Source organism: Oncorhynchus tshawytscha, linkage group LG11 (genome assembly GCF_018296145.1).
Source record: "Oncorhynchus tshawytscha isolate Ot180627B linkage group LG11, Otsh_v2.0, whole genome shotgun sequence".
Taxonomy (NCBI): domain Eukaryota; kingdom Metazoa; phylum Chordata; class Actinopteri; order Salmoniformes; family Salmonidae; genus Oncorhynchus; species Oncorhynchus tshawytscha.
The window spans coordinates 36,265,014-36,275,570 of NC_056439.1; positions in this window are offsets into that span (position 1 = coordinate 36,265,014).

The window sequence follows — 10,557 nt, forward strand, 5'->3', positions numbered from 1 at the left end:
GACTCGGTCAGTTGGTCCACGCATGCTCTGAGTACACGTCCTGGTAATCCGTCTGGCCCAGGCCACACAGACAGCTTCTGGATAGCTGGCTAGAGACAGACTGTCAGAATATCTGTGGAGACAGGCTTACTTTAACTGCCTGCATTATTTCATGGAAGGAGGACATAGTGAAAGGGCCTACACGGGCTCACTCCTACCACTCAAATAAATAGCTACACATACAACATTATAGTATACAATAAACATTAGGAGAAACACCAAAAATGTACACAGACACAAGGCAAAACAAGCTGATGGTATGCCAGAGGCAACCACCCACAAACATAATTATAATCCAACTTTTGGGACTGGGACATTTTACCGGATTCTATAGAGATCCATTACAATACCAAATATTGTCACCACTTCGAAAGCAAACAAACAAACTCAAATGTTACATCAGCGCCTACTGTTCAGTGCTTCTCTACAATGATAAGCATCAACAGGCTTGTTCACAGAGAGACCTCTAGAGGTTTGTGGGCTGTACAGGACTATACATGTTATACAAGTTAAAGGACCCTCTTCCTTTCCTCCACATTGAACTGACACTTGGCATTTTAGACCATTTCACAGACCAAGTGTGATATCTGCAGCAAAGGCACCTGAACCACATTAACTGTAGCTACAACACGGTTTTAAAAAGACGTTTAATTCCATTAGGAAGTTCTGGGAAGCAGTACAATGTCACCTGTAAGGCCGAAGGCAGATGCTCACAAGTCATTGATTCAATCATCTTTAGGCAAGGTTGGCATACATAATTCAGGTGAAATTACTACCCTTTCCCTGAAAATACTCTCAATAAGTATGTCAAGGAGAACTGCTCACCTCCTGTGAATGGTGTTGGGAACCAGAGGGAGGAGTGTCATTAAAATGCCTGGGAAGGAGTCAGATAAGAGGTATCAAAGGTCACTGAACCAGTAGAAAAAAGCATGATATGAAAACTGTCATGTAAAGCCTAGAAAGGCTAGAGACTCATGAAAATTAAGCATAACATGGCCTCAGACAAAATTACCTTAAATTCTGACTAATGCTAATAAACAAATGACAGACCATCTAAGGCAGCAAGTGAAGAGCATGTCTGGACATGTACATATCATATCACACCAGAAATGCATGGATCAAAAAAGTGATTGTCCCTTCAAACTAGCTGAACCAGGGTTAATCAGAAGTACTAAAAAAACTTCGACAGTATGAACACAAAATGTATTGGGTAAGAAATTAAAACTGCACAAATAAGTACTTAGACAGGGAAATACGCAAAGCATTCAAGAAGCTAATCAAGACTAGGAATGAAGTTATAAACAACGTGCAGCAATGAACCCATGAAATGAGGGAATGATGACCAGAGCCCTCCACATATGCAACATACTAAGGTACAGGCAAAATGACTAGACTATTAGTCTGCTTTTACGTTATGTCATTTTCTTTTTTGTTGTCGTCAATGTTATCCTATACTGGAGGGTAAGCTGAGAGAAACAATTTTAAATTAAATTATAACAAAAAAAGAGAATCATCACACTCTAATATTACTGAAAACAAAAGAAAAACAAACAATGACTGCAATCTCTGGGATTCAAGCCACTTTAGCAATTAACATATTAAATCTTGATGCAAATTAATACATTTCAGATAAAAGATCCTTTGTTGCTTGGATTTACAGAACCGGACTTCTCTTGAAGATCTGTGGGACCTTGGCAAAGCACCGGGAGTTCATGTAGTTCTGATCTGAGGGGGACCTGCCTCTGCCTGCCGTTGAGGCTTGGTGCCTGGTCAGCCACATGGTTCATCAGGTTCAGCAGCTCGGTCATCACCCCTGGAGACAAACCTAACCTACCTACCTACACACACATTACAGGCTGAACAAGTTCAAATAAAATGAATAAGAATAAGATGCAGGACAGAAAGAAAGAATATACAATATCAATGGCATGAAAAACCTGGGAATTATCATTCCATTTGAGAGTCATTATGAGTGTCATTCAGAAAGCTTGAATAAGTGGCTTTGGATAAAACCGTATGCTAAGTGGCTTATATACCATTACTTAATAATACTAATACTTATCAAACTATTATTATTATGATTATATATTTTATTAAGCTCGTGTCCATTATCAAAAAGGGATGCAATAATTGTATTCGAGATAAAAAAGGAAATGATCAATCTAGAAAAATCACATCTGAAACAAGTCTGCTCTAACACGTGGGAAACTCGCCAAAAACCATGTGATGTCATAGCTCGCTGAGAAATGGAAATCCAAGAGAGCTTCCTATTGTTACATGTGCGCCACCTGAGGAGGAAGGGCTTGTGGTAATGGCTGGAGCGGAATTAGTGGAATGGTATCAAATACATCAAACACATGTGTTTGATACCATTCCATTTACGCCGTTCCAGCCTTTATTATGAGCCGTCCTCCCCTCAGCAGCCTCCACTGATGTGTGCATGTACTGGTATATGGCGACGGCTTAAGCACTGCATAGATTTGAAAGCAGCTTTAAGATCCCTAGGTAGGTTAGGATTCAAGTTTATTAATACTGGTATGAATTAAAGAGATTGAACAGGATCTTAAGCACTTACACATTTTTTACATATTGTATGAATTGGAATTTGTGACATGTACAAAGTGCAAGAGATTTTTTTTGCAGGACATAACATATGAAATGGATGATGCTGTACACCAATCCTCCGTGGTTGGCTTATGAACCCTACTTTCAGAATTACTGCCTGAAGTTATACAAAACCTTTATAATGCATCTTTAAGTCTCACTCCAGACTGGGAGTTCACACACAACCCTGCAGGTCATTACAGCCAACCACGGAGGATTCACGACCACATAAGATAAGGACTTGGTAAACGGATAAACGCTACAAGGATTGTGTGTGTGTGGACAGGGAAGGGTTTTTTTGGGGGGGATAAATACAGACTTCAAGAGGAGAATGAGAGGCAAGGCAACAATCAAGAAATAGAGTATATCCTGCTTCCTTATAAGACCTCAGATATGACCTGACAGAGTTGAATAAGTTATGCTATATTGATGCTTTCACCCTTCTAGTCATGTGAAAGCATTGATTAAATAATGATGCATTTGTGAAGTGGTTGAGTGGGAAAATAACCAGACTGGCTGTCTACATTCAGAGTAGAATGTCAGAGAAATAAACCAGTCTCTGGAAATAACACTTGTCAGGTATGAAATGATCAAATTGCTCCCTCTAGAGGAAATAGAGAACTTCACAAGGACTCTTTAAAATGTACCCTCCTGAAGATTCTTCTCTGGAGAAGATTCCTGCACAGACCTGGTCTCGGATCCTTTCCGCTCAGACGGCGTTGAGGGTTTGCTGCTGTTGCTCTGTTGCACGCTGGGAACCACCAGTACTGACCTCACCTGGACACGGCAGAAGGTCTTAGAGCAATATGAACAGAGAAAACCACACAACAGCTATACAGTCACAACCAAATCTTAACAGTTGATACAGGCAAAACAAATAAATAAATATGCATATGGACACAAAATACAGGAAACTTGTTTGTTAATGATGAAATACTGTTAGTTATATCTCACAGCTACATTAAGAGAAACAATATATTTGCATATTACAATGTGTCAGCTTTAGGGGTGTGAACATTTAAATCAAATTGGAATCCTTAACATTAAGAAAAATCCCTTAAGGAAAAACTATACAGCATTCCATTGCGGATAGTTAGGCCTAGTGCACGATTCGGCCTGGTTGCCAACTGCCTATACTGTGCCCCTCCTCTTCTCTCAGTCCCTCGCTAGCTCTCTATGAAAGACGCAAGTGTTCTTGGAAGTATGGCAACTAATCAGTCTCCTCCATTCCAAAATACTGCATCTTAGGAGTCAATTCCTAGCAGAAGATGTATTTTCTTTCTACTAACAAACTTTCAAGAACTTTCTTTTAAGAGAGAGTGGTCTGCGTCCTGTTTGATTGACAGTTCTGGTAGCCTAGTAATGGATGTTAGTCCTGCTTCAGAAGCGGCATTCAGAGACACTTTCAAGGGTATATGACTGCGGTAGAACTTTATTGCCCGGCCCTAGCGGTCATATATACGTAATAGGACTGCATTGTGAATTGAAGTGGAATTTTACGATTTTCTATTGTTTTAACGGAAAACCAATTTAAAAATGGCTGTTTTAACTGTTAAGCATAATTGTCCATTTGTCACATCTCTGGTCAGCTTAAGGACCTCTTACCTGGACTTGGAGAGGCTATGGAATGAATGAAGCTCCCCTTCCTCCTCCACCTCCAAGCCCTCATCTGCACCCTCCACTGGGACTAGAGGTGCCCCATATAACCCATAAGAAACAACCTCCAGAGTGAATGAGTCGATCGGCTGGCAAACCACAGCCTGGCACTCATTAGGCTCAGGGAAACCTGGGGGATACGGTGGCTCCCCCTCCTCTGACGCAGCCACCTGCGGCCTCTGCAATCCTTCCCTTGACCAAAGGGCTGTACGAGATGTGGGGCTGCAGGGGCGTCACAGCTTGCGACTCGTCCTTCCCTGCCCTCAATGCTTATAGGTAGGACCTGGAGAAATAACGCTCATCGCTTACTCTCTCCTCTTCCTCCTGTTGGTTTATCTTTTCCTTTCCCTCTTTTTCTTTCTCCTTCTCCCACCATCTTGTCTCCTTTTCCATCCTCCCCCTCTCCCACCTCATCATTTCCCTACCCTGTGTTGGACTGAGCCAAGAGAGGCTTAGTTTGCTGGTTGTCTCCGTCACTGGGGTTAAGGACACTGTCCTTGTCGTAAAAGCTGTTACAGCTTTCGACAAAGGCTTCAATGCCCTCATTAAATCCCCCTGTCGCTGTCAATGGGGCTCAGGCACATGTCATCCACGTCAAAGTCAAAAACAGGCCTCAGTGTCATTAGATGCTAGGCTGCTTGGAGCAGCAACACCACCCTGTCTAGTGCCTGCTTCTCCTTCTTGCCCACTCTGGACATGATCAAAGTTTGACACACATACAGATTCTGGTGTACCTTTAACTTTATCTTTCACTGTATTTTCCACACTAGATGGAACTTCTTGGGTGTCAGTAGCAGGGGAGACAGTGACTTTATCTGGAAGGGGGTTGTATGAATGTACCACACAAGCCAGGTCTGGGGAGACTGTCTTTGGACTACCGGGCTTTTTGTAAGGAGTCTTGTTCCTGTCATCAATTCAGGAGCCATCCAATTGCCTCTTGTGACTTCTAGGGGCATTGTTGTTCACAATCTCTATTTTCAAGTTGCAGAATGTCTGAATTGCGTGACTGGTTAATGCTGCTAGGACTAACCCTACCACTTTTGCAAGTTATCATTCTGGAATACACAGAGTGGTCTAAAGTGGCCAAAAGTACAATTATCATCTACTTTATTCATGGTTTCTCCCTACTAAGCCTATGAAACCAAGCATGCCATAACAATGAAAATGATCCAGAATCACGGGAGGATGGAGAAGAATCCACATATTTTTCTAAATATTGAAATAAGAAAATCTATCATGAAACTAGCTTTACTCTGTGCCGAACCAAGCCATATACCTACCAGCTATTTAAAAAGTTGGGTAAACAATACTTTTCTGTGGATATTTTTGTCTCAAATTTAGAGCAGGACAAACAGTACAGCAACCGGTAGAGTTTGCATGTCATTTTATTCAACACTCTGACTTGTAAGGAACATTTACACGGGTTCGCACACAAATGTCTCAGACTGTATATACAATGCATTCGGGAAGTATTCAGACCGACCCCTTCTCTTTTTCCACATTTTATTACTTTAAAGCCTTATTCTAAAATGGATTAAATACATTTTTTCCTCATCAATCTACACACAATACCCCAAGATGACAAATTGAAAACAGGTTTTTTGAATTTTTTGCAAATTCATAAAAATAAAAAAAACATAAGTATTCAGACCCTTTGCTATGAGACTTGAAATTGAGCTCAGCGCATCCTGTTTCCTCAATTGATTGGACATGATTTGGAAAGGCACACACCTGTCTACATGCACAGCTGACAGTGCATGTCAGAGAAAAAAAACAAGCCATGAGGTCGAAGGAATTGTCTGTAGAGCTCCGAGACAGGATTGTGTCGAATGCACAGATCTAGGGAAGGGTACCAAAAAATGTCAGCATTGAAGGTCTCCAAGAACACAGTGACTTTTATCATTCTTAAATGGAATTAGTTTGGAACCACCAAGACTCTTCCTAGAGCTTGGTGGTTCCAGGACCTCGGCCAGGCACGACACCAACACCATCATTAAGTTTGCTGATGACACAACAGTGGTAGGCCTGATCACCGACAATGATGAGACAGCCCATAAGTAGGTCAGAGACCTGACCTTGTGGTGCAAGGACAAGAACCTCTCCCTCAACGTGATCAAGACAAATGTGATGGTTGTGGACTACGGGAAAAGGAGGACCGAGCACGCCCCCATTCTCATCGACGGGGCTGTAGTGGAGCAGGTTGAGATCTTCAAGTTCCTTGGTGTCCACATCCCCAACAAACTAACATGGTCCAAGCACACCAAGACAGTCGTGAAGAGGGCACGACAAAACCTATTCCCCCTCAGGACACTGAAAAGATTGGGCACGGGTCTTCAGATCCTCAAACGGTTTTACAGCTGCACCATCGAGAGCATCCTGATGGGTTGCATCACTGCCTGGTATGGCAACTACTCAACCACAAGGCACTACAGAGGGTAGTGCGTACGGACCAGCACATCACCGGGGCCAAGCTTTCTGCCATCCAGGACCACCGGGCAGCAGGGTAGCCTAGTGGTTAGAGCGTTGGACTAGTAACCGGAAGGTTGCAAGTTCAAACCCCTGAGCTGACAAGGTACAAATCTGTCATTCTGCCCCTGAACAGGCAGTTAACTGTTCCCAGGCCATCATTGAAAATAAGAATGTGTCCTTAACTGACTTGCCTGGTTAAATAAAGGTAAAAAATAGAAATAAATATATATATATATATATACCAGGCGGTGTCAGAGGAAGGCCCTAAAAATTGTCAAAGTCTCCATCCACCCGAGTCAAAGACTGTTCTAACTATAAGATTTCACCTTCCTTATAACTGTATACATCTTTGTATGTTTAATGTTAGAGAACATGTGCATATTTTCTAAAGGTCTCTCTCTCTTGATCAAATTGTCTGCCCTCTTAGATGTGTATGTCACAGAGCTCTAGCTTGGCTTCCTGAACTCGTTAGGAACTTACCGTTCATCTCATATTAATATTGTCCATATTTGACAAACAAAGTGTTTTCTCTTTAAAATATATGAATTATTTTAGATTAATGGCTATGAATCGATCTCTGAACCATGATTAAGTCAATTTCTCCTGCTGCGCTATTATGTAAGGATGGCAGGCATCTGCTTTGTCAGTGGCTGTGATGTTGGGTTCAGCCAGGAGTTGATGGACAGTCAGAAGAGCGAATGAAATGGTAGGAGGAACATCCCAGCTTCAAGTGGTTTCAGATTTCACATCAGAAAAATATACTATTGTGTCCGTGGGAACCAGGGCTATTGCCCAATGCAAACCATTTCGATCTACGGTATCCACAGATCAATTTATAAATGAAAATGTCGGCCGGAACCGGTTCCAGAACCACACAGGTCCCCTTACATCTAAGAGGTCTTAACTAACAGGGTTTTAGTTTTTTACAAAGTTGATGGGAAAATGAGAGAAATGCTAACGTTTGTGGGCTAGCATAAAGCGGCTCGTCTGAAGTTACTAGCTAGCTAACACATTTGCACTTATTTGCTTCCCTCCCCCATATCATATTTATAGTATTTACCATTACAAAGAAGCACTGACCTGTATGGGTTTGTACAACTTGTTGGACTGTGTGAGTGAAGTGTCAAATTTAGCTTATGTTCATAAACCATTTCTATTTAGGATAAACCACCAATGAAGCTTGGCACCTTCATTTTACATTTGCACGCATGAAACTAGAGGTCAGTGAGTTCATATGACGCCTTCACATTATGGATTTAGCCAGATCTCCGAAGATCTACAATCAGAAATAGGCAAAGATACATCTCAAATATATCTTGCTACAAAATCCAAAATATCATAATGACCAATCAAATATAAAACACTGGTGCCAAACAATGTGACCCTATGACCAACAATGCCATGAACAATACTAATAGGTACCATCTATGACCAATATCCCAGATAATTGGCACAGATCATAGTGTAAGTCTTCAGAGCTTTGTGGCCCCTATTTAGTGAATACATATTACTCAAAAATTCAATGTGTTGGTGTCAGAAATTAGTTGCCATGAGAGTGACATAATCAGAGGTGCATGTGGATGCACAAAAGGGTTTGAAGTTGAGGCAGGGGACTCGCTTCCCGAATGAGAGTAAGTATAATGATAGTGTGGCAATAACATAGTGTGTTCACTTTCAAAGTTGACTTCAATTCCACCTTTTGGAGCAAATTCACTGCATTATCCTCAGTCTTGAAGTGCATTCAATGTGCTTCAACTACCAACACATCTCAAGGCCTCACACTACAGTGGAGCAACATTGGGGTGATAGAGGGCCACAAAATTGGGAACCACTATAAAAAAAAGTATTTTGAAAATACAAAATACCATTCTCTGAAGTATCTTGTTACAAATTAAATTGTGATTTTTCCAGGCCTTTGAAATACAAATGACTAATGTAAATCCTCAAAAGTAATTGAAATACGCATTTTAAATACATGTAACATAAATACTGCCCATCTCTGCCTACAGTGACCTAAACAAACAAGACCTAACATTATTATCCTCATATAACATGAATTTATATTAATGTTTAATATCAATGGCATTAATTACTTGAAAATAACCACAGAGATAGCTATTATTTGATGACGGAGCAGAGTAGGGTGTATTATATACAGGACCAGTCAAAAGTTTGGACACACCTACTCCTTCAAGGGTTTTTCTTTTATTTGTACTATTTTCTACATTGTAAAATAGTAGTGAAGACATCAAAACTATGAAATAACACATTTGAAATCATGTAGTAACCAAAAATATATTTTACATTTGAGATTCTTCAAAGTATCCACTTGATGACAGCTTTCAACACTCTTGGCATTCTCTCAGCCAGCTTCACCTGGAATGCTTTTCCAACAGTCTTGAAGGAGTACCCACATATGCTGAGCACTTGTTGGCTGCTTTTCCTTCACTCTGCGGTCCAACTCATCCCAAACCATCTCAATTGGGTTGAGGTCGGGTGATTGTGGAGGCCAGGTATTTTGATGTAGCACTCCATCACTCTCCTTCTTGGTCAAATTGCCCGTACACAGCCTGGAGGTGTGTTGGGTCATTGTCCTGTTGAAAAACAAATGATAGTCCCACTAAGCGCAAACCAGATGGGATGGCTTATCGCTGCAGAATGCTGTGGTAGCCATGTTGGTTAAGTTTTCCTTGAATTTGAAATAAATCACTGACATTGTCACCAGCAATGGACCCCAACACCTTCTCCTCCATGCTTTACGGTGGGAACCACACATGCGGAGATTATCCGTTCACCTACTCTGCGTCTCATATAGACGAGGCGGTTGGAAACAAAAATCTCCAGTGGTCTAACGTCCATTGCCCGTGTTTCTTGGCCCAAGCAAGTCTCTTTTTATGATTGGTGTCCTTTAGTGGTTTCTTTGCAGCAATTCAACCATGAAGGCCTGATTCACGCGGTCTCCTCTAAACAGTTGATGTTGAGATGTGTCTGTTACATTTATTTGGGGTGTAATCTGAAGCTGGTAACTCTAATGAACTTATCCTCTGAGGCAGAGGTAACTCTGGATATTCCTTTCCTGTGGCGGTCCTCATGAGAACCAGTTATCATAGCTCTTGATGGTTTTTGCGAGTGAACCTTTAAAATGTTCTGCATTGACTGACCTTCATGAAAGAAATTCCACAAATTAACTTTTAACAAGGCACACCTGTTAATTGAAATGCATTCCAGGTGACTACCTCATGAAGCTGGTTGAGAGAATGCCAAGAGTGTGCAAAGCTGTCATCAAGGCAAAGAGTGGATACTTTGAAGAATCTCAAATATAAAATTATTTGATTTGTTGAACACTTTTTTGGTTACATTATTCCATATGTGTTATTTTTTGTTTTGATGTCTTCACTATTACTATTCTTCTAATGTAGAAAATAGTACAAATAAAGAAAAACACTGGAATGAGTAGGTGTCCAAACTTTTGACTGGTACCGTCTGTGTATATATATATATATATACAGTATATCAAAAGTGAGTAGACCAATCACATTTTTGTAAATATTTGAGTATATCTTTTCATGTGACAACACTGAAGAAATGACACTTTGCTACAATGTAAAGTAGTAGAGTGGAGTGTAGAGTGTACAGCTTGTATAACTTCTTGGATATAGGGGGCGCTCATTTATGGATAAAAAACGTGCCCGTTTTAAGCGCAATATTTTGTCACGAAAAGATGCTCGACTATGCATATAATTGACAGCTTTGGAAAGACAACACTGACTTTCCAAAACTGCAAAGATA